Genomic DNA, 25,951 nt, shown 5'->3' on the forward strand with positions numbered 1-25,951 from the left:
CGTGGCGTCACGCCAAACAAACTTTATATAACACAACACTGCAAACAAGAAGTTAACACCAAAAAATTTACATCAAAAAGTAACGTTAGAAAACGTGACGCTCTAGCGCGCACTCTCTAACAAATCGCAAAGCCTACAAGCTATGCTTAACTTCTACACACTACAAAGTCTGGCCACTATGGCGCCTCAGTCTCGCTACGCGAATCGAACGTTCTTACGGTTCGTGTTGCCCGTCGCCTCGATTCGATGCGAAGATCGACGCCCTGCCCAGTCGTCGCCGCTGCTGTCGACGTCTTGGGGTCGTCGTCGTCGATCCGCTGCGTCGCTAGTCTTCCTCGTCGCCGATCCTCCGGCCCCTCGTCGAGAACATCCGTCTCGTCCAGTTAGGCCTAACTCCTGGCCTCCCCTTGGTGCCACCGGGTCGAACTGTCGACGTGGCTCTCCGGTGATTGCTGGTGGGTCGCCGTCATCTTGCCGAGCTGTGGTAGTGCTGCAGGTGCCACGAGAACTGCGTGCTGAGGCTGCCGCAAGCCCAGGACGCCTCGCTCGGTAGACCCCGAGGTCGACGGCCACCCTCCCGGGGCATGCACAACGCTGCCTCCAGAACTCAGCCCTGCTGCTCTCGTCGCGGACGCGACGCTGGCCTGTACCACCTTGCTCCTCGACGACTCCACCGAACAATGACTGCCTGTTCCTCTGGGGTTCCGCACCTCAGTTCGGGCCGCGCGGCACGCGCCTTTCTCCGGCCAATGGCTTGCGTCGACGTGGCGGGGGTGCACACCATCGGGTACTTTTCCATTCCCCGCACACCATCGACGCATTGCGCTGTCCGGCACGCGCCCCGTGCCCCTTTACTCATGACAGGGGCAGTGGGAGGGGGTCAACGGGAGGGGGCACTTGCTGAAGGCCTTGAGAGTTTGAGAGAAACACTTATTCTCAATATTCTTGTCGGTAAAACACCTCCTCCGTCAAAATTTAGGGAGGGGAGGCGGGCCCCTGGTGCATACCCCGTAGCTACGCGCCTGGGCTTTTGATTCCTAGGTGGCCCCGGTCGGTCTACGAAACTTCTTCCGAAGTACCACGGCCCGTACAGTGTGGTCTGGCAAGCCTCGTACTTCATATACGCCGTCAAGTCGCTTGAGACTTATTACAATCAAACAATGTCGAGGCATGAGATTGTGCATATGGACGTGCTAAAGCCTCACTGTCACTGTGCAGCTGTCCGTAAGTAGCCAGGGACGGTTGTTTTTCGGAGGGGAAGTAAATGTAATGCAAAAGAGCGGCAACACTTGCATAAGCAGAGAACGCTGCTCCCGTAGAAAAAAGGCGACGATTCGAGAATACAAGCTTTGCGTTGGTTCGACTATTACTGGTTACGTTTCTGCGTCGACTCTAATAGTAGAGTACTTATTTAAAACGCTTCATTATATTACAAATGGCTGCCCTCATGTATGCCGTGATTTCTTTGTGTATTGCCTTCTTTTGGTTGAGGTTAACTAAAGTCTGGGTTCCTTTTCTTCGTTACTAAGAAACGGGTTGCGTGGTAATAAGTAATAAAACATTTGAAGTTTACTTGCTCCATTTCCAGAAGCGAAATCGAAACTGCAGCAAATATCTTGGGTGCAATTGTCCAGCGAAAAAACAAGCATCTAAATCTTCAGCAGCGTTGTACTAGTAGTAATTATTGCTGGAGTTCTACGTGCCGGAACCATAACATGTTGATGAGGCGTGCCGTAGAGAAGGGCTGCGAAAATTTCGTCCACTTCAGGTTCGTAACGTGCATCTAAAACCAAGTACACGTGCCTCTAGCATTTTTGCCTCGTTCAAAAATGCTGGAGCCGCCGTCAAACCTGTGCCCTTTGGGTCAGCACGAGCACCGTAACCGCTGTACCACCGCGGCAAACATAAGCAATTCTGAGAGAGACAAAAAAAAACGCCAGGCCTGCGCTGAAACCGCAGCACAGTCACAGCGAAAGCTGGAAGAGCGGCGTTTCTAGATCCCGTTGTAAGCTCTCTTGGGGCTACAATACACGTACACTAGAAACGTACCCACTACGCAATAAATCACAATTTTGTGTAGTCGAGAAGCACCTACTAAGCCATTATTCGTCATTCTGCGGAGAAGCGAGGCACCAGCTACACGTCTGCAAGGCATTATGTGCACTTTGTTGACGCGACGGCTGATGACGATGAAGAATTATGGCTCAGCCCTTTGTAATGGGTTGGAAGTTTTAAACGGCCCACCAGTTATGTAACTTGCATTGGGTGACGCCCGGTCGCTAGTTCCCTCTACCGTCATGCTGTATAACATACGTTGACGTGGGAGAGAGACGGGGGAGGGGGGGGGCGAAGAACTTTACTGAGACCCCGAGGAAATGAATCATGCGCTTATGGGCTTCCTTGGCAACCAATACAAGCGCACTTGCGAGGAAACCACTGCGCTCTAAATTATTCTAATTTTACTGAGACCCCGAGTAAATGAATCATGCGCTTATGGGCTTCCTTGGCAACCAATACAAGTGCATTTGCGAGGAACCCACTACGCTATAAATCATTGTAATTTTTTAGAAGTACGGCAGCAGGCACTGTGCTATTTTTCGTCATTCTACGGAGAGCTGTGGTACCTGCTTAACGCATGTAAGGCATTATGCGCCCTTTGTTGATGCTGTGCCTGATGACGACGAAGAATTATGGCAGATCCCTTTGTAATGGATTGGAAGCATTCAACAACCTACTCGTTGCGCAATTCGCATTGTGTGACGCCTGGTTACAGAATTCGCGTTGTGCGACGCTTGGTGCTTATTTTACTCTTCTACCACACTATATTGCATATGCTAATGTGGTTCCTTCCCGACATGAAGCCTGTATAGGACCTTTTTGCAAAGCAGTTACAAGCACCGGCATGGCTCAGAGGTTGAATACTGGGCTCCCACGCAGAGGGCCCAGGTTCGAACCTCGTTCCATCCTGGAATTTTTTTCTTATTTCGTTTTTTTTTCTTATTTCGAGCAATACTGGTTACGGACACCGGCGGCGGCGGCGGACAACTACGGCGCCACAAACGGCCGGTGAAGTGATCTCATAACAGCTTTCGCTGTAAAGAAGAAGAAAAAACCGCACTGAGATTCGAGCCCAGGCCCCAGCGATTGCGCGCAAACAGCCAGCACGGATGATGAACCCATTCAGCCACAGCGCCCGGCGTCTAGCCCGTGATACGATAGCTATTATAAAGAAGCTACGGTCAAACTCTCCTTGCAACGGTCCTTGCAAGTGTCCCCACTGCATTCCGTTGCAAGCAGGAACGGAATGCAAAAGTGAAAACAGCTGCTTTCTGTTTGCAAAAATGCGCTGTACACCATAATTCGATGCTTCACAGCGTAAGGAACGAGGACGACATTGGAAAACACACACAGCGCTGAAGTTACAACTGGCTATACTTTCAAACTTACAGCAATATATATGCGCTCTTGACCAGGAAATAAAAAAGAATAGAGCAAATGAAGCATACAAAAAATTCCAGAAAAATCGTAGCAGCCCAAAAAATTTTGAAACGTGATAAAAAGTGCACGAGTGCAGCTTCGCTTGCTCTTTCGAGCAACGAAAGTGAATTTCTCGTGATCGTAAAATATATGTGATATCGATGATGGGTTGTTTCCTGTGACTACAATTTGTTGTACACCACGCCTGCAATTGTCGCGTCACCAAAACAACGTAACATCGCACAACATCTACTCATGTGACTACAATCACGTAGCAACTAGCCACGTGACTAAAAGTGACGTAAAATCACGTAATAATTCTCGCGACTAAAATCCCGTAACGTCACGTAACTATTGACGTGACGTGTTGGCGCCAAAAACATCGGAACAACCGGATGGCGCGGGGCAACCTCAGCGTCCGCACTGGACTCTAATAAGATGTAAAGATGTACTTTCTCTCTTAGGCGACCAAAATCCCATCACGTAACTACTAGTGACGCGACATTTCCCCTTCAGAAGCACGCAACAAGTGCGTAGTGTGGGGAACCGAGCGAAACATGATAAGAATAGAATATCCAAGCCTAGCCATATCTGTAGTACCATACTTGGAAAAACTTTGCACCTCTAGCAATAGCTTGGTATTACTAGCAAAACCTTAGAAGAAACTAGAGCGAACGCTAGCTCAGCTCTCAGTTGCAGCCTTGTGCAACCAGTACATGCTGCGTACATTTTTATTTACAGATGTTTAAAATGACATGTTATTGCGGTACTTTGAGATGGGCTGCGAGTGCGTGCGAAAAGCTGCTGAATCACAGGAGTTGCATTTTGAAACTGGGAGCACCAGTCCCTGGACTTCCCCAAAGCTTTGATCCATGCGCTTCATATCACACGGACCTATCCGATGCAGCGCACAGTGCCTTGTGATGTTAAAGGAGAAGGCATGCTGGTCTTTTTCTGTTCACGTAGGACGATAGATATGACAAGATACGAATAAAAATCCCATTTTCACCGCAAGGGCGATACAATGAGCGCGATAGCAACAAATGAAGTAAAGCTGGCAGCTAACTCTTCTAGATCCAGTATCGCCTAACTCTACAAAATGGTGCTGTAAGAGAACACAGCTCCTCAATGTATGAAAGAGGGTTTCGCAGTCTCTCCGAGTTGAGAGCGCAGGATGCAGGAGGGTATATGAGCTGTCCGCTGATGGTTGTCGAGATGGCGATTTTGGTTTCATTAAAGTTAGGGCGAAATCATTGCACTGCTGTTTGAAAAAGAACAAATCATGTTTCCTATTCTTTGATTGGCTTAATTATCTTTTGATTTCATTAGTAGTGTCTAACAAAAAAAAAGCGCCCCTCGAAAAATTCCCCTTCTTTCGTTAAGATTACGACAGACACTTGCGTTAGCCCTAAATTAAAAAGCAACTACAAAAACGTTTAACTTTATCATTTCATTACTATATGCCTCGCTATTCTAAGCTAACTTCATTTCCTTTACGTTGCTGAATTGTAGGTACCTGAGAAGATCTTAACGAAACCATGAGAACGGAGAAATAAGTTTCCACCACAATACACGTACGAAAGTTCGAAAGAGCTTTGTTTACCCTACCTTGATCGGGCGTTCTGTTCCTTGGAACGTTTATAAAAGAATAAATTAAGAATTACAAATGTAGAAGTGAACGATCTGATAAGGCGTGGAGTGATTAAACATGCACTAAAAAAGTAATAAAATAAAGAGCAAAAGAAACGGCAGATCAAGATTCCAGTCAAAAACCGAAACCGAAACGCAAGCTCTTTGTTTCGGCGGCGCCATCCTGTGCGAAAGTGTGGAAATAAGTCACGGGCTGAAAAAAAAAATGCTGATCCGTCGCCAGGAATTGAACCGATGACGGCGCGGTGATGCCGCGCTCTGAACTTGAGCGATTATCTCACTCAGCCTCGGTCGACGGCTTGTGGCTAGTGGTAAGCAAGGGTTTATCAATTTACCACAAACATTTGAAGGACCGCGTTTCAAAAAACGCGTTAGGCAACAACGTTATGCCAATTGCGGCAAGTTGAGAATGGCTTCAAACGAATGCTGAATGCCAGGACTACATGTGATTTGCGGACCATTAGCAAAATTTGGTTAGTTTTACGACAGTGGCCGTTTTTGTCTCGAAAAAGAGGCCACATTTTTCGCCGTTTCCATAGACTCCCATTCTACAATCTTTAGCTGCTCTGGGAACAAAATTGAAGCTTACTGCAACGTGATCGCTGCAGTTCTCTCGTGCGTTTAGGTTCCCAGAAGTGCTCTGTGATCTGCGTTTTTTTAAAATTCACCCTCTACACTTAATTATTCGGGCAAAACTCGCCAGTTCCTTGAAAACGCCCTAGCTTCGCGCCGGGGCCGCCAGGGGCGCTGGCTGGTAAGTGTCCACGAAAGCTGGATATGTATCGGCTTAGGTGAAGTTACAAGTAATACATGAAGTCAGAGATGTGTATTATTTTTCTCTGGCAGATCCGAATGTAAAGCGTAACATCCGCGATACTAGCCATGAAGAAGGACGGCATACCTGCATACCTTGTACGAATGAATATTATGAGGAACAGCTTTATTCGAGTGCAGCTCAAGCTGACACACGCTCATGATGATGTAAACAAATGGGCAAGTTGTACAAATGATGATGGTATGTCCAGTTGACAAAGAAGAGTCCGTGACTGCACTCGCACTAATTACCAATCGCGCTGGAAGCGGCCGCCTGGCCGCGCGACAGCATTGAGAGGGGCGTCGTTTATACGCCTGCAACCGATAAACATGCACATCTCTGTCACACGACAACGGTTGTCGGAAGGAGGTCTAAAGTCTGATATAGGATAATTAACGCAGGACTTTTGATATAGGATAATTAACGCAGGAATTAACGCAGCCGGGAGCGCGCACCGGGTCCAAAGAAGAACTTTGTCTCCATGGTTAAGGTGACAGCACGGTGAGTCGAGTCGTACCGAGACTTCCGAGCTTCCTGGCAGACGCCGGTGTTAATTCGGGGGGGGGGGGGGGAGGGCGCGAGGCGAGAGAAAAAACATAGCTGACCCCTCCGTCATAGGAATCGGTATAACACGAAAGTAAAACGTGTCTTCACAGATGTAGTTCAGCGTTTCTTGTGCATTCTTTCGCCCCGAGGGCGACAGGATGAATGCTAGAGCAACAAGTTGTAATGTCATGCGAAGAACGGCAAGCGGTTAGAAACTTGCAACGCGCTCCTCAAGCAGAAAGCACGCACGGAACGAACATACACAGGATGAGCACGAACTAACAGCTGTCACAGCTCGACAGTTAAAGCGCGCTGGTCAAATACAAAGGAGGACGCACGAAACGAACGCACAAGTATACAAATGATGAGCGCGAACTGCGACAGTTGTAACTTGTTTGTGAGCAGCGCTCTCATTTCGCAAAAGCGGCCGCTGCAGTGAGCGAAGTGACCTTCGTGCTCTCTCTAACTTCAGCGCAAGCTTGCTGTGAGAGCGCAAGGCGTACAAACTACCGCCATCATAGATAGGCGCGCGCACACGAGCGACCACGCCCTGTAGACACGCGCGCTGATCGCGACGCGTGGGGCGGCGACCTTTAAAGCGCGCTCTTCTTTACGCTCTTCGAGCCCATCGCGCCATCTCGCTAGTGATAACGAAAACAAGCTGATGTGCCACGAATCTCTGAGTACCGCCACCGGCAAATGGTGTATATAAATAGCACGCCGTTAGTATGACGAAGAACGTGCCGTCTGTGGCGGAATCGTTTCGAGCTGCGCGCTGGGGATCGAGGGTTCGTTAGTTCGACGCCTGGTGACGGAACTTTTTCTTCTAGTTTTTCCTTTGCCCTGTGTTAGTCCTTATATTTTAGAACGTCATATCCGTGACGAAAATGCGTCAGTGGAGCCGTGGTGGACTCCGGCATAAAACACTTTCGTGTTAAAATTATTCGCAAAATATAACTCCTGCGGTTGCAGGAGCCGAAAGGAAAGAGACGTCCAAAGCGAAACTCGGTGAGCGGCAATAGACCAGGAAAAAGGGAGAAAAGCCGGTGGTGCGATGCATAGCTGTGTCGTGACGCGCGTCACCAACGCCAGATTTTCATCCCAGTGCGTGTGGTCGAGGTTGCTGTACATTGCAATATTGTCCATGAGGGTGCAATGAAATGCGTTCTGTCAAGCTGTTGGTCTTCGGTAGGTAAGTGGTCCTGTGAATGGTGTTCGCGGCAACAGTAGAATAAAGGAAGGCTTTGCCGCGGTCGCTGTGGAGAATACGCGGAGCTCCGTGGCGTAAAAATATGTTGAGCAGAAAAAAAGGCGACTTCATCGCAGTTCCCGCTTGTAGGGTGGCTGTTTCCGCGTGGCGCGCTCGATGGTTGACAGCCGTCATAATCGAACGATTGCCAGTGGAGGTCACGGGAAGGCGGCACACACGTCTATCCTGACTTCTTCGAAGGTAAAAGCGGGACAAGGAAGAGGTTGCAGAAAGCCACAAGGAGCTGTGGTGGGTGGCTAGAGGCTTTGACAGTGGACGCACGATGCAACATACTTGGCGACAGCCGAAGAGTGGCCAGGCCAGGTGCAGCGTCTTTGAATTTTCTCGTACGTTTTGTGGTAGCCGAGATGACCGGTGCTGGCATCATCATGAAATGCTTGAAGAACGTCGCGTTGTAGAGAACGTGGTATATCGGGGAGCCATGTTTCCATCGACGTGGTAAACGTAGTGATGTAAAGCACCACTGTGAATTTTGAATTGATTAAGATTTGGGGGCAATGGGGCGTTCGGTGGAGCAGAAGTACCTTCCATGCGTCCTAGTGTAGAGCAGCAGCAAAGGTTGACGCGTTGATGCTACACAGGCATTGATATACTGTCAGATCACAGCCAACTGAACACTGAGATGGGTACAGCAGTTTCGGTGGGTGGTGGCGATAGTGAGTAATAACAGCTGGGGAGAACGCAGCGAGAGAGAGCCTCAGTGTCTTAGTGTTGCTTTCCAGGTCTGTGGGCGACATTGAAATCGTACTCCTGCAAGCGAAGCACCCAGCCGCTTAATGCGAGCCGATAACTTTTTTTAGGGACGAAAACCAGCACAGTGCGTTATGGCCAGTAACGACTGTAAAGTGGACGTATGGGCGAAGTTTCTGTACCGCTGAAACAACAGCAAGGCACTCTTGCTCTGGTATTGTCTAATTCTTCTCTGCAGTAGTCAGAGCACGACTGGCGTAAGACCGACGACTCGTTCCCTCGCGGTGGTGTCCCGTTGCTGGAGAACGGCACCGAGATCATGACCGCTAGTGTTAGTGTGAAGGATGGTGGGTGCGACTGGATCAAAGCGGCACAGTACCGGGTCAGGTCGTTATTTACCAGCAGCTAGAAAATAATAGAATATTTGCTAGTATACTAGAAAAATACTCGGCGCCATGAAACGAATCCAGTGCGTCGACGATGCGTGGCAAAGGGTAAACATCTTTGCGCGTGACCTTGTTCGGCGCGCATTAATTGACCGAAAAACGTACCTTTCCATCTTTCTTTTGCACTAAAACAACTGGGAAAGACCAGGCACTCGAGGAAGGACGTATTATGTTCCTTCGAAGCATGCCTGAGACGTTTTCCTCGATGATCTCGCGCTCTGCCAAAGAAAAGTGATACGAGCGCCAGTGAATAATGCGGGAGCCGTCAATCTGAATGCGGTGAATAAAGGCAGTGGTCAAACCAAGGGCGGGCGAATTAACATAGAAGAGAGAACGATGCCGATTCAATAGGGCGACTAAATCTTGACTCTCGGCTGCTGTCAGGTCAGGGCTTATATGGTTGTCGACTAAGGTGTGGAAGAGTTGAGTAGCGGCGAGCTTGAATCTGGTAGTTCTTTTCTCGGAACGGCAGCAACTGCAGCGGGATGAAGGTCAACCGCGAGAGTGACTGTTTATCCGCATTGCAGTATTAGGGTTAGAGGGTTTCACTGAGGGCAGTAAGCACGGCAGAACCATAACAGAAGCGAATAAAGGCGCGTTCACACCGAACGCGGATCACGCAAGCGGGCAAGCGCATTTTCGAAGCGGAGAGGCGGCGAGCGAGCGCGGCTGTTAGAACGACCGCGTTGCTTTTTGCCCGCTCCGCCGCGGGGGTGGAGCAATTGACGAATCCACGGTGCATGTGCCGCCACCTTGCGGCACTACGCGATAGTGCGGATACTGCGCCCGCGCGCATTTCTGTTGTTGTACATGTCAACATTGACGCGCTGCCGTCCACTACGCGCTGGAGCAAGATGATGAGCTCAGATGAAGAAGACGAGTTGGTTGCCATTGTACTTGCCACTTCTCTAGCTGCTATACAAGAGGAGCGGAAGGCGCAAGGGAAGACACCCCGCCAACGACGGTGGTGGGTTCGCCCGGCCGTACAAGAGCGCGATAGGATGGGTCATGAAAATGGTTTCTTGCTTCACCTTCGTTCGCGCGATTTGGAGTACTACTGAGGGTGAGTCTCCGTTCTGTTTCTCGTACAGCACCGGGTGCTGCTTCATCGTATCCAGCAGTAGCTCGAGGCAGAACGCCACAGCCGGTTCGCTCATGATGGTAGCCATTTGCACGGACTGGTCTCCGTCGTCTTGGGCCCAGATTGGCAGCGGCCAAAGCGGCCCAATTTTCCGCGCAGAGAAAATATGTCCGGGCACGATCCCGAGCCGGCCGCGGATTTTCCGCTTTTGCGGATAATCCGCGTCCGCTTTCCGGATCCGCCTCTCCGCTTTCCGGATCCGCGCTCGGTGTGAACGCGCCTTAAGCCCTGAAATAATGAAGCCGTCTCCACCCAAAACGTTGTTGGAATTAACGCTGATTATTTCTTTTCCAGTTGGCCAAAGAAGATCATCTGAGGTTGTGACAAGGCGTATACGCCCTTCGTGTTCAGGCAAATAATAGTCAGGGGCATTGAGATGTATGAGGCGCTGACGACAAGATATAGAAGCGGACGCAGAAGACTAATCCCACCCCAAAATGAGTGCTTGGGTGCACTTACGCAAAACCGCAAAGACTATATAATGAAGAATACCATCTATGCAAACTCGAAGTGTACACTATACCAGTGGACGAATGACGGCGCAGAGAGCCATGAAGCTTATCTCATTAGATCCCGAAGTAGTTGCCTCGCAATTAGCGGTTACTCTGTTGGGGCCATAGAGACGGCAGCGTGTTACTTCACTGACCACCGAGCCGTCTTTGTGGCAATAGAGAAGCAAACTGACGTGTAGCAAAAATAAATATGCATGTGCCACATATACGTATACCGTGTGTGTGTCATTGGAGCAGCAGTAAGCATGACAATCAAGCTAATCCTAGACAATCTGGAAAGCTAAGAACAATGAGCTGAACTTTTGGTAACGCTACGTATATCCTGGCATAGCCGAGCTAAGCCACTGCAATTCTTTTTCTTTGCCATCTGCTCCTGTAACTTTTTTCGACGTCATTTCCGTGAGAGAAATACGTCACTGAAGTGTCGGTGCACTCCGGCATAAAACACTTTCGTGTTAAAAAATAAGGTAGCTTCGCACCAGCAGCGCCGAACGTGAAAAAATTGCGGAGCTGGCCCTCATTGTTTATCTCTATTTCCTATCTTTTGTTCTTCCTTTCTTTGTACTTTCTTATTGCGATAGGAATCATAAGGACGCGGTTGACTGCTTTTTGCCTGTCGGAGTCGCCGTCATGGTTCTTCAATAGATCAAATCGATAACATACCCCCGCGAATTGTGTATTCTACCCGCGGGTAAAAGCGCACTTATGGGGGCGACGAACGCGGCTGAAGCTAGATAAAGAGAGCTGGCCCATTCTGTAGGGCGCATTTGATCAAATCCCCCGTATCTAAGGCCTGCCGTCGAATGCTGCTGAAGCGGAGAGGATACGCCCCGCCCGTCTTTTGGGAGCCTCAAGCGAAGCGGGAGGGGGAGAGGGAGGGGGTATCGCTCGAGGAGCCACAGTGAACTTTGCTCAGTAAGGTTGATAGTTGGGTAAGTTGGTGATAGTTCATGTTTACGTGGGAAGCAGCGCACTTAGACAAGGCACGAGAAGGAACGCAGCGGTCGTCCTGTCTTTCTTCCGTCCTTGTAGTGCCTAGTCTAAGTGCGCTGCTTCCCACGTAAATATACAGTGACCGTTGATTGCAAAGCCTGTTTCACATGACACTGTTTTTGCTCTAAAAGCAGAGCGGCTACCGGCGCGGTAGTCCAGTACAAATTTTTAGAGCGTCCGGACATTGCTGCGATGAACATCGTCACAATTGCAACAATTCGCTCGTGGCAGAGCGTCTGCCCAAGGTCAATCAATGGAGCAGCAGTGACGTGAGGAGCACGTGACTGCAGGCGTCGAGTCGAGGAGAGGGCGCGCGCGCCGGGAGGAAGTCGCTTTTGTAGCAGACGACATCAGCTGAAGCAGAAGAGACTGTTGGGCAAGGCGGTTATCCATGAACACCGAGAGAATAAGCGCTAAAAATTGACGAGCACAAAAAGAACAGACGAAGATCTGGTGCTATTAACAACCGTTTATTTTCGTCATACCCACCGATTTTTTAGTAGTGGCAGTCCTTTGTTCCCTTTGTGTGCTCGAGAATGTTAAGCGCTTATTCTTTCAGACATCCGTTCCCACGAGCTACTTTCTCTCCACTGGCGGTGTAGATGTCCCGTTCGCTTTTTGCTCTCTTTCATGACGGCGCTTCCATCAAAGCATACAAGTCATTTGCGCATGTTATTTTGTTTGTTTGCATTTTTTCTCGAATCGTGGCACCAACATTGGTCCAGACTACGGTACTCCGCACTTGTAGTTCGCAGCACATGTTGCTGTTTTTACTCGTTTACTATACTAACCTTCGCGTTCAAATAGTTTGCTCTCTTCTGCCTTTAAAACGTCACGTACCCTGATGACGACAGTGTCGCCGTGTCTTTACTGAAACGGTTATAGGCAAAAAGAGAGACGAGCACCTTGGCAAACCCCAAACCCCTCAAAGCTTAAAAAGCACAAACGGGAACGCTTGCTTTTCCTTTTCCATGGCCAAGTGCATGGGCGCACAACGAGTTTCGCGGAGAAATGAAAGCTAGAATAGAAATAAACGTGGCAACTGAAGCTATTTAATTGCAACCTGATACACTTCAAGAGTGCAGTTCACATCAGAGTGGAATATTGAAAGTTCAGGCGCGTGAAAATGAAGCCCCCTAGTGAACAACCTATCGAGCTCCGAATAGCGACCCCCAATCGTGCAGCGTAAGCGCACCAAAACAAGCGAACTCGGAGAAAGGAAACCCGCGGGTTACGGGCGTTTTCCACAGCAATCACTGCGCATCGCAGAGGCGCACGCCGCGCAAAAGCGGTGTATGTGAAACAAAGCCGCGTCCGCGCATCCTGGTGCCTCTCGATCGCCCCGGGCTCCACCGCTCGGTCGCTCGCATGTGATATAGGCTCAAGGACGCGGTCGCGATCGCTGGCGCGCGTGCTGTCTCCGATGTCATTAGCGGACGGCTCTTATCCTTCTACTTGCTGCGCTCTCAACGCCAAGCGACTGGCTCACAACCGCTTCTCTCACTGGAGCGGCCTTATTGTCTTACACCACCGTTTTGTAGAGTTACGCGAGACCGGATATAAATGAGTTAGCTCCTGTACTTCGTATGACATTACAAATTGTTGCTATCGCACACATTCCTTCCCGGTTGCGTTGAAAATGATTTTTTTTCTGCAATCTCTCTATTTTGATCTATTTCTTCTGTTCATTCCTTTCTTTATTTCATTTTTCACGCGTTTCTTTCTCTCTCTATCCCTCGCTTGCCTAATCTTTCTACCTCTTTTTATCTCTCCACTTCTTTCTCTCTTGATTTCATTCTTTGTCTTTATCTCTTTCTTTATCATTGGGTCTTTCTTCTCCGTCTTTCTCTTTGTCCTTTGTCCGTGTCATCCTCCCTATTTCTCTCTCTCTCTTTCATGCTATGCTACGCTATATTCTCTACCCTCCTCCTTGCCCTTCTCATCACCCTCAAGTCCTATTCCCACCCCGCTGTTAAAAAGGCAATACTTTGTGGGCCTCCATAGGCGACTGCTGTGATGCTCGCTTTCGGATCGTTGGTTCAAATCCCGCCTAGCGAAGGAAGTTTTTTCGACAGGAATCTTTCTTGTTTGCTTTGTTTCAAACTTTATCTCTGTCTACCTTTCTGTCATTTTTTTTTCACTTTCTCTGCACTCGGTCCCTCGCCTTTTAAGGTTACGACATCCCCAACGAGCAATCGGCGCACGTCTTCAGGCTGCGAGGCGGAATATGAAGAAGACGACGAGGAGAGCGCCAGCATGTTTATGATGATGATGATGTTTTCTGTTCGCTCTGCAAGGAATTGAGTTGGGCGTAAACACTACCGCTGTTAAAGGCGGCGCTGAAGACAAACTTCTCTGCTGCGTCAGATGACATTTCTGGCGAAGCCCTGTCACGTGCGTTGGAGAGCCTAGCGGTCTCAGTGTAGTGAACAAATGTTTGTGACGTGCGAGCGTTGGAACTTTCCGTGAACTAACGAGTTATGGACGATGTCCGCGCGATGAACAGTGTCGACAAAAGTGTGGAATAAAGGCGATGCAGTAGAAGAGGCGGAGTTCATGGACACGAGGCAAAGCAAAGGTCGTTCACCCTACGAGGCGCTGCACGCGGCCTCTCGGGTCTCGAACCTTCGCAGCAGAACTCGGCCGGCAGGGGCCTCCTTTTAACGCATCGCCGGGCGAAGGAACCACTGTGATTCGCGAACTGCACCAAAGGCTGCAGTCTGGGTACGCAAAGCCGAAGCAGTCATCACAGGCCACTGCTACTGCGTTCCCAATGTCCACATGCGGACAATATTGCCACCTGTAGTCAGGGTGTCGGAACGGAACGAAAACCGAAAACGAAAAACGAAAAAAACGATATTTTTGACCGGAACGAAAACGTAACCGAAACTTGATCTATTATTTCGTTCCGGAGTGAAACCAAAATTTTTTCAATCGTTTTTCGGTTCACGAGAAAACTTCGCAGTCCGGAACAACTGAGCTCATGCAATGTGACCATATCTCAGGGTAGAGTATTAACGCGTACCTCAGGCAGCAATTCCAAAGCAAAGATATGTTGAAATTGTGCGAAAAACGAAAACAGTGGTAACCAGAGATGTTGATGTTAGAGCAAGTAGACTTTTGCAGGCCTGTCACGCAGACCAAAGTGGAGAGGGCATTGTCGGCGCTGAAGTTTGTTACAGCGAAGGCTCTTATGAGATCAGAACAGCTGATTTTGGCGCCATAGTTGTCCGCCGCCGCCCGTGCCCGTGACCACTATCGCGTGAAGTAAGAAAAAATAAAATGAGAAACAAATATATAGGATCGGATGGGATTTTATCCCGCGCCCCCTGCGTGGCAGTCGAGTCTTCCACCACAGTGCCACGCTGGTGCTTATAACTCCTTCGCAAAAATACTCTTTAAAGTCGTCGTGTCGGGCAAGGAATCGTGTTAACATATGTAATACAGCGTGGCAGAAGAGTAAAACGACAACCAGCCATCACACAATGGTAATTCCGCAAAGAGTGTGTGGTTTAATGCTACCCACCCACTGCAAAGTGCTCAGCCGTAATTCATCGTCATCAGCCACAGCACAAAGCGCATGTAATGCCTTACAGATGTGTAGCGGCTACCACGATTCTCCGAAGAATCACGAAAAATAACATAGTGGGAACTTCGGTACTTCAGAAAAATTACGATGATTTATGGCGTAGTGGGTACCTCGCATGTGTACTTGTATCAGCTGCCCCAAGAGGCTCTACAACGGGCTCTACAAAGTCCGCTCTTCCAACTTTCGCTGTGACTGTGCTGCGCATTCCGCGCAGGCCTGGCAATCTCTTTATCAAAACAGCGGTCTCGCACATCACAGAGTGCGCTCAGTGACGTGCTGCTTCTGAGATCGTGCTCACTCCCTTGACACAAAGCACTGAGCCCACTAAAAATCGTGATTGAATTTGGAAGAAATAAATACTATGACTTTGAAGGGTATACTGGTTTGTGCTAGTTGGTAGGAATTCATCGTACAGTTACTTCCGCTCCTCTGAAGAACGTGTTTTACCCTTGTCCCGCTTTCCTAGGAGGAAGGCAAGTAACTACATCACAAATCAAATGTTTTTTTTATGATTACTTTAGCTTCAAATTTTTCCATAAAAAAAACGTTACGAACCGTTACGGAACATTTTTTTTTTCGTTCCGGAACAGAAACGGAACGGAACTTTTTGCGGTGGAACGAAACTAAAACCGAAACGAAAAACATTTCGTTCCGACACCCTGCCTGTAGTAGTGGGTGAAATGCATGGGCGGAGGCACAGGTCACGAAAGAAAGAAGTGCGCGCGCTATCTCTCGGGAGAGCGAGCTTAACGGACGCGTTTACCAAGAGCCCTGCTGCTCTGCGACCAATAAACCTCGCCTGGACCTCTGAAGGACCTCTTTTCACTACAGCCTTGAAATTATTCGTTCCAAAATACCTTCTTCCTCTTCTTCTTTTCCTGACCTTGTCATTCTTGACAATGGCCCCCAATATTTTGAGTTTTCGCTCCACGAAAACGTTCATCCCCACCACCACCAGACACTTCACTGTACCGCACAACACTTCACTGCACAACACAGCACTTCACTCCATGGCACGGCTCGGCACTTCACTTCACAGCATAACACTTTACCTCACGGCACATCACTTCACCTCACGGCACATCACTTCACCTCACGGCACGTCACCTCACTGCACGCCACACTTCACTTCACTGTTGCACCACTGCAATTGTACGGAGCTCACTTGCACACTAACGCGCACATCACTATGTATCGGTGAGTCAGTCACACTTCACTGTCATCTCACAACATCAATAAAACTGTCCTACTCGGTATGTGTCCGTACGGATTTTCCTATTTCATCGCTCTACTCATAAAATCTGCGCCAACATTGTCCCTCCCTTTTATGTACTGGACTGAAAAGCTGTACTCCTGTAAGATAAGGCTCCACCGCATGACTTTGGCGTTATTATGCTTCACCCGGTTGAGGTACTCCAGCGGCTGGTGATCCGTTTGCACCACAAACTGGGTGCCATACAAATAAATGTGAAATCGTTTCACCGCCCATATTAAAGCATAACATTCCTTCTCCACAGTAGCATAGTTTCTTTCCCGGTCATTCAGCTTCCGACTTGCGTACAAGACCGGATGCAAGATCCCATCAGCTTCCTGCAAAAGCACCGCTCCTATACACCTTTCTGATGCATCCGTTCGCAAAACAAACGTCCTACTGAGATCTGGTGCCATAAGGACCGGGGGTTCAGCCATACACCTCTTCAGTTGCTCAAATGCTTGCTCATGACATTCCAGCCAAGGTAATATGTTAGGCGCGTTCTTTTTGGTGAGATCGGTAAGGGGGCTCACTATATCCGCATAATGAGGGATAAATTCTCTATAGTACCCTGTAAGGCCCAAGAAAGACCTCAACTGCTTCTTGTTCAGTGGCCTTGGCGCACACTGTATCTTCTCAATTGTGTCAGGATGAGCTGCGACGTGTCCCATTCCCAGGGTGTGTCCAAGGAAGGTAATCGCTTGAAAGCCAATTTGGCATTTGGTCGGTTTCACTGTGATCGCCGCCTCTCGAAGTCTACGAAACACCTCCTGTAATGTTTTCAAATGCTCCTGCCAAGAATCTGTCGCCACTAGGATATCGTGGATGTAATGTTCCACGTTTTGAAGTCCGTGCAGTACTATTTGCATAAGTTTAGTAAAAGTCTGCGCCGCAGTTTTCAGTCCGAAGGGCATGAATCTGAACTGAAATAACCCTCGTGCACATGAAAAGGCCGTTTTCTCTTTTGACGCTTCATCCAAGGGTATCTGCCAGTACCCTTTAGTTAGATCCAGCTTAGAAAAATACTTCCTTCCCGCAACCTTCGCAAAGACTGCGTCAACCCGTGGTATCGGCTCCGAGTCATCCACCAGAACCTTATTTAGACGCCGAAAGTCCACACAGACTCTGTTAGACCCGTCAGACTTCTTTACCACCACTAGAGGTGAATTGTACGCCGATCTCTCGGCCCTTTTCCTCTGTCTACAGACGGCAACAAGTGGGTGATTGTCGCAACAGACTATTTGACACGCTACGCCGAGACGGAGGCGATACCACGAGCCACAGCTTCCGAGGTAGCGCAGTTCTTCATGTGCCACATCGTACTGCGTCACGGTGCTCCCTCTTCAGTAATAACAGACAGAGGGACAGCGTTCACTGCGCAGCTTATGGATGAAGTCTTTCGACTAAGCAACACCAGGCATCGAAAGACAACTGCTTACCATCCGCAGACCAACGGACTTACCGAGCGATTAAATAAGACCGTGACAGACATGATCTCTATGTACATCGACGTCCAACATAAAACATGGGATCGGATCCTGCCTTACGTGACGTTCGCGTATAACACCGCCGTTCAAGAGACAACGCGATTCACACCATTTCGCCTTCTCTACGGCCGCGAAGTTCAGACGATGTTAGACGCTATGCTTCCTTGTGAAGACGCCGATCAGTTAACGACTGACGCCGAAGAACTTGCAGAGCGTGCCGAGGAAGCTCGCCAGCTCGCACGGCTGCACATCGGTCTGCAGCAACAGGCAGATGCACGGCGCTATAACATCCGCCACAGAGACGTGTCCTACAGTCCAGGAGACCAAGTATGGGTGTGGACCCCTGTTCGTCGACGCGGCCTCTCCGAAAAGTTGCTAAGCCGCTACTTCGGTCCCTATAAAGTGCTACGCCGCGTGAGTGACGTAAACTATGAAGTGGTTCCGGACACTGCGTCGTCAACACGAACACAACGAGGACAACCGAGCTCCGACATAGTTCATGTCGTACGCATGAAGCCATATTTTGCGCGTTCGTAATTTCTCCTACCACTCCTTTGTTTGTTTTCTTTTATTTGTGTTGATGACATCGCCTCATCGTTCATTGACTGTGCGCGCTTGACATTTCACCATTATTGTACTTTCGCGTTGTCTAAGCTACTTCAATTCATTTTTTTTTCTTTACGCCTACCCTGGAGCATCGCGGCAATGCCTTTTTTTTTCGCGGAGGGGGGAATAATGCCACCTGTAGTAGTGGGTGAAATGCATGGGCGGAGGCACAGGTCACGAAAGAAAGAAGTGCGCGCGCTATCTCTCGGGAGAGCGAGCTTAACGGACGCGTTTACCAAGAGCCCTGCTGCTCTGCGACCAATAAACCTCGCCTGGACCTCTGAAGCGACGTGACAATATCTTGTGATAACAGGTGAGACCCAATGGTGGCATTTGCACCAAACCGTCGCCCATCGCCGCAGATCTGTTCTGCACAGTTCAATAGCCTGATTGTGTGTCTGGTCTGTATGACTCGTCCCGCAAAATTTTCTTACCTATTTCCCTTTATCCACTTTAGTCCTTTAGTTTGTAATAAAGCTTTGTTGTTTCGAGAAATTGGCAACGTCCCTGATCGCCTTCCTAGAGGCTCGGATGCACAGGGTTATCTGCAATTAGGAAGATCATACTTGGTCACAATCTGCTTAAACGAACGCATCCTCACGTGGTGCTCCGGGTCCACCAATTTGAGGTGGCTGAAGGCCAGGGGGAAGTTCTGCACGCGGTGGTCCTGCTATTGCAGGACCCCCTGCATGAACAGTTTTTAGTCGCGTGTGCTTATTTATTGTTTGTTCTTGTGTGTTTTTGCTTTTAAATGCGAAGCATTTCTTAGCGAACATCTGCGACTTTGAGCGTATCTATCTATCTATCTATCTATCTATCTATCTATCTATCTATCTATCTATCTATCTATCTATCTATCTATCTATCTAGCCGCATACGACTTTGTGCTCTCCTGGCCGTTTCGTTATTCGGATATATACCAAAATTGGTGTGTCATAAGATGGCCTTATTACGAACATAAATGACAGGTCATATCATGAAAATCATGACGCGCATGTCATGAACAGCATGATTTACATTCCACGGCCTTTGGGCTCCCTGGCCGTTCCGTTAATCGGATGTGTACCAACATTGGTGTGTCATAACATGGCCTTATCACGAGCATAAATGACAGGTCATATCATGAAAATCATGACAAGCATGATTTACATTCAACGGCCTTTGGGCTCTTGCGGCCGTTCCGTTAATTTCATATCTACCGAAATTGGTACGGCGTGGCAAGAGTTCATGACGAACATAATGACACGTCCCAACATGCAAATCATGAAGCGCATGTCATGTGCAGCATGATTTACATGACATGGTGTCGGGGCGCTCGCGGCCGTTTAAATGAAGGGATACATACGAAAACTGGTATGACGAGACATTTCTGTATGACGAACATAACAGACACGTGGTAACATGAAAATCACGATATGCATGTCATGTATGACATGATTTACATGCCACGCTCATGGCACACTCGCGGCCGTTTCGCTAGATTGATATACACCAAAATTGGTACTGTGCGACGTGACTTTATGAAGAACATGAATAACAGGTGGTAGCGTGAAAACCATGACATCCATGACATGTATGTCATGATTTACATGCCACGCTCATGGTGCATTCGCGTCCGTTTCGCTTGCGTGATATACATCAAAATTGGTGTTACGCGACACGACAGTATGACGAACGTAAGTGCGACGTGGTAGCATGAAAATCATGACATGCAAGTCATGTACGACCTGATTTACATGCCACGCTCATGATGCGCTAGCGGCAGTTCAGTAGATTGATATACACCAAAATTGGTATTGCGCGATGTGACTGTATGAAGAACATAAATGCCAGTTGGTAAGACGAAAACCATGACATACATGTCATGTATGTCATGATTTAATTGCCACGCTCATGTTGCATTCGCGGCCGCTTCGCTAGCTCGATGTACACCAAAATTGGTATTGCGCGAAGCGACTGTATGACGAAGGTAAATGAGACGTGGTAACATGAAAATCATGACATGCATGACATGCACGACATGATTTACATGTCATGCTCACTCGTGCCGTTTCGCTTGCTTGACATACACCAAAATTGGTATTGCGCGACGCGGATGCATGACGAACGTAAATGAGAGGTGGTAACATGGAAATCATGACATGCAGGTTATGTATGTCATGATTTACATGCCGCGCTCACTGTGCATTCCCGGCCGTACCGCTAGCTTGGTATACACCAAAATTGGTATTGCGCGACGCCACTGTATGACGAACGTAAATAAAAGGTGGTAAGATGACAATCATGACATGCATGAAATGTACGAGATGATTACATGCCATGCTCATGACGCAGTCGTGGCCGTTTCGCTAGATTGATATGCGCCAAAATTGTTATTGCGCGATGTGACTGTATGAAGAACATGAATAACAGGTGGTAACATGAAAACTATGGCATGCATGCCATGTATGTCATGACTTACATGCCACGCTCATGGTGCATTCGCGGACGTTTCGATTGCATGATATACACCAAAATTGGTATTGCGCGATGAGACTGTATGATGAACATTAGTGACAAGTGGTAACATGAAAAACCATGAACCTCTTAGCTACCAGCGTCCACATTTGTGGACGTGGATGTTTAGGTACAGTATTCCAACAAAATCAGTTTTGAAGAATTCAAATTTGGCGCGTTTGAAAGACCGGCATTCAGTTTCAACAATCCCCGACAGAGAGCACCACCAGTCGTTTAGAATCGCTGTGGTGAAAAGACGAAATGGCGGCAAATTGCTCGAGCGGCTTGCGGCGACCCAGGGGTAAGTTTTCGGCTATTATTCTGTGCATTATCAACATTGTGCGAAACTTCTTGCTCAAGCGTGGAACTATTGAAGCGTAATAAGCTGAGACGGTATCTATTTCCGTTGAAGCGCGACATGCATGTTTACAATTGTCCATGTTTGTGGACAAAAGTTGTGTACGTGTGTAGAGCATTCTTTGGTTTGCTCTCAATAGCGAGGTTCCTGACCGATGAAGAGATCGCTGCCATGCTAGATGAAAGTGATGCGGGTCTCTCTGAGTCAGAAGACGAAGAGGAACGTGGCTTTTTTCCTCCTGTAAGCGAGGATGAGAAAACAAGTGGTTCTGGAGATGAGTCTGAACCTGAAATTTCCAGCCCACACACAAAAAAGAAGAAGAAATGCGTCTGGAACTCACGAGCGTAAGTGTTTATAGTTTGCGGCTGTTGGTTAAAGGTAAACATACTTTCTCATTACTTACAGATTTCCAAAGATGGATGGTCCTGAACGTGACAATCAAGAACTCTTCAATTTTCGGGAGTTTCTCACCCCGCATGAGTACTTCGCAAAGTATTTTCCGTTGGAGTTTTGGAGCGAACTGGCTGAACAAACGAATCTGTATTCGGTTCAAAAGCGAAATCACCGCAGCAAAACTGTAAGTTGGGCCAGTTGGTTGGGATTCATTTTTTCACTCGGGGACATTTCCTTCTCTTTTGTCCTCGTGTGTTGCGCTGTCCCCGAGTGAAAAAAAGTGAAATCACCGATCTGTTCGAACCAACACTCTTGAAGTAAGGAAGCTTGCTGGAATCTACCTGCTAATGGGAATCATGCACCTTCCCCAAGTACAGCTGTACTGGTCCCAAGCAACCCGGACACCATCTGTGGCTGACCACATGACAAGAAACAGATTTTACAAGCTACGCAATCACTTGCACTTCGTCGACGCGTCCACCATTAGAGCGCATCAAAAGGAAGATAAGCTGCACCTTGTGCGGCCAATAGTTGATTGTTTACAAACTGCGTGCCGAGCACTCCCGCGGACAAAAAACCTTCGATAGACGAGCAAATGATCCCATTTTCGGGAAGGTGTGCTTTCAGGCAATATCTCCCTTCAAAGCCGAATCCACTTGGTCTCAAGAATTTCATTTTAGCCTCCCCTGATGGTCTAGTCCTTGACTTTTTGGTTTACACAGGGAAAGATACTGTACACGCTGATAATACAAAAGCGTATGGCCTGGGTGGAGCAGTTGTCAAGAAGCTCGCAACAACCGTAAGGGATAACGAAGCCCATGTGTTCACTGACCGGTATTTTACAGGCCTGCCAATCGTGGACTACCTTCTGAAAAGGAAAGTGTTTTTGACTGGGACTTCAAGCAAGACATCGCGGAAACTCTGATCAAGAGAAATCGAACACGCAACAGAAACAGCAAATGAATGACACGTCCGCAACATGCAACTCAAGGCCTGTGCAGTTACCGAATATTGACATACGTAATGACCGCTATGAGCATTTCCCAGAGTCTTGCAACCTAAAAAATGCAATGCGGTGCAGAAACGGGAGCTGCAATGGCAAAACAAGGGTGAAGCGCACCAAATGTAATGTTTTCCTGTGTCTTCACGGGAAAAACTGTTTCCTAAATTTTCACAATGCTGGCAACTAATGTCCCCATATGTGGACGCGCTTTTTACAACGTTGACAACTTATGTCCACAAGTGTGGACACTCCTGAATTACTTGAAATAACTGAAATATTTTATTGCTTTTTTGGTTATGAACTATGGACAAGGTGTTCAATAAAAGTTTTCAAAAAAAAGTTGGCTTTTTTAATTCCTTCCAGGGTCGGTAGTTAAGAGGTCATGTTCCGCTGATTATTCTTAGTTCTTCTGGTTGTCTGGGATTAGCTTGATCATCATGCTTACCGCTGCTGCAATGGCCCACGCAGGGTGTACGCATTATGCGAAAAATATATATTTATTTTTTGCCCAACGCCGTTTCTCTATTGCCACAAAGATAGCTCGGTGGTCACCGCAGAAACACATCGCCGTCCCTATGGCCCCAACGCACGGCACAGCGCCGGCGTTGGGGCCATAGAGACGGCAGCTTCTCGTGCCCAGTCCCAACGCCCAGCGCATTGGGACCGGGCACCGCCGGTGCCAGTGTGTCTGTCACGGCTAACACGTCATTCCCTTAATGCGTAGATCGCCCAGGCGCGCGCGGCGGCGGCGGCTCCGGTGCGCCGTGTGACGTCATTTGTCCTCGCGCATGCGCAGCGCCGCTCTCTCACGTGCACGCGAAACTGCTCGAGGTCGGCAGTGTAGCTAACGCTACAAAATAGGCAATGATGATTCAGAAATTTTTAACATGGTCTCTGTATCAGGTGCAACATCGAAGATCAAATCTGCAACGAATATTCGGAACACTTCTGTTGAAAGGTCGCCTCTAGCGGGGACAGAATCGCACGTTTGAAGTTACGAGTTCTTAAGTAATTGTTACTTCACAATGGTGCATGAAGGAAGGTAATTTTCGAAGGCTCGTCTCTTTGTTTGACAGAACTTTATTGAAACCCAGCAGATAATGAACCAAGTAAGTTATAGGGGACGTTTATTGTACTGTATTAGTGTAGTGCAATAACTGTGATAAATACGTGAAGAAAGCATTGCGGACGAAATGACAACTTGCCGGCAGTAGGGACCGAACCTGCGACCTTCGGATTACGCACCCGATGTTCTTACCAATTGGCCTACAGCGGCGGTCGCCCCCTAGTCCACTTAAAGGGTAGTTATGTGCATGCAAACCCTGGACCGTGAATCGCTTGACCGCATGGATGGTTCGGGGGTGGCTCATGTGTTCCGGTATGTGGATGATTTTCTTACTCTTTTTACGCCCACGCCGGGGGCATATGGTGAAAATGCCCAAAGCATCATCGGGACCTTCGAGCACACTCTGGGGTCTTTCAAGCTCCCCAGCGAATTGTGCTTGTCAACAGTATTAGGTTTCTGGACTTGGTCCTGCACTTTCAACTCGACCACGTCTGCTGGGAATATTCGCCCCGATCAAAGAAGAGTTTCTGCCGTTCTGCTCCGCACACTCGAAGTCTGTGAAAAGAGGCATTGCACTGTCCGCCATGACGAATGTCTTATTCCGCTCCTGCGCACATTTGGTGCACCCTAGTTTCTGAAAGCAAACAGAGAGCATAGCGCGGGAAGACACACGGACAAGGAAAAAGTACGAGACGAAGACAAGCGCTCACTTTCAACAGCGAAAATTCTTTCAAGAAGTATATCGGAGCCTGTAAGACTGATAAGAGAGACAGATCGCATTCTTTCTGCCTTAACAAGGTGTGGGTTCGAGCTAGTTGGTACTCCATGATCAACACTTATTGCGCAAAGTTTTCTCTGACAACGGACGAAACAGACACGGACGGGCGCAAACTTCCAACTGATTTTATTATCAACAAGTGACATATATATATATATATATACAAATATGACTATGACAAAACAAAAACAACAATGGCACAGTTGTGCAGTGTGTCAGCGCGTCAGCTACTCCCTCCCCCAAATGTAGTGACATAGAAGGAAATGGCCTTCTTGGAAGGAACACTACATTAGGGGGAGGGAGTAGCTGATGCGCGCTGACACACTGCACACCTGTGCCATTGTTGTTTTTCTTTTGTCAATATATATATATATATATATATAAACAATAAAGTGCTAACAAAGGACCCGGAAGTAAAAGTTCAAAAAAATCAAGCACGTAGGAAAAATTGTTCAGTAAAGGACTGACGTTTCGGCCGCGGGACCGGTCTTCGTCGGAGTGATGCGAAAATCACTCCGACGAAGGCCGGTCCTAGCGCAGAGTGCTCATCTTAAAGTAATCTTTCCATTGCCACCTCGGGTAGTCTTCAGACGGTCTCGCAATCTGCATGACATCCTAACTTCATCTAAAACAAGGGTTCCCGATAATATCGGTTGCCGACCTTGCAAAAAACCACGATGCAAGGTTTGCGCGCATATGACAACGTCACACATTGCTAAAAGCACTGCTTCTGATTTCTTCTATAAAATTAAAGGGAATTTTACGTGTGACACTTACAATTGCATCTATTTGCTCGAATGTTCCGTCTGCAAATTACAGTACATTGGACAAACCGAAACGCCCTTCAGATATCGGTTCAACAACCACAAGTGTCATGCTGCCACCATTCCTAACCTTCCGCTATCAAAACACGTGCACATTCCGGACCACTCATTTGATAATATTACAGCTACAATCCTTCAATCTGGTTTCCGTTCACACCACGAAAGAGAGCTTCGAGAATCGTATTTAATCTATAAGTTTAAAGCCGTCACTTGTGGTATGAATGAAAGCGCTGGCGAACTTTCATTTTTACCCATTTAGTTTTCTAAACACTCTTGACTACCCCCGCTATTATTGCCGCTATGCTTTCACGCAGATAGATTAGTTCCCTGTTTGAGCTTTGTCGGATCATGACAAGATGTTACACCCGCGTTTATGTTTATCGATAACTTGCTCGCAGTTGTACCTATGACGTGCTATTGATGTTTGTGCCGGTGACTCACGCGTTATGTGGCTTCATCATTTTTTACTCATTGTTAATCATTTTTTACTCTTTTATTCGTTTTGTCTTGCGCAAGTGCGCACGCGTGTATTCTCGTTTTTCTTGTCCTATCACGCGCAC

The sequence above is a fragment of the Rhipicephalus sanguineus genome, chromosome 2 (genome assembly GCF_013339695.2).
Source record: "Rhipicephalus sanguineus isolate Rsan-2018 chromosome 2, BIME_Rsan_1.4, whole genome shotgun sequence".
In the NCBI taxonomy this organism is placed as follows: domain Eukaryota; kingdom Metazoa; phylum Arthropoda; class Arachnida; order Ixodida; family Ixodidae; genus Rhipicephalus; species Rhipicephalus sanguineus.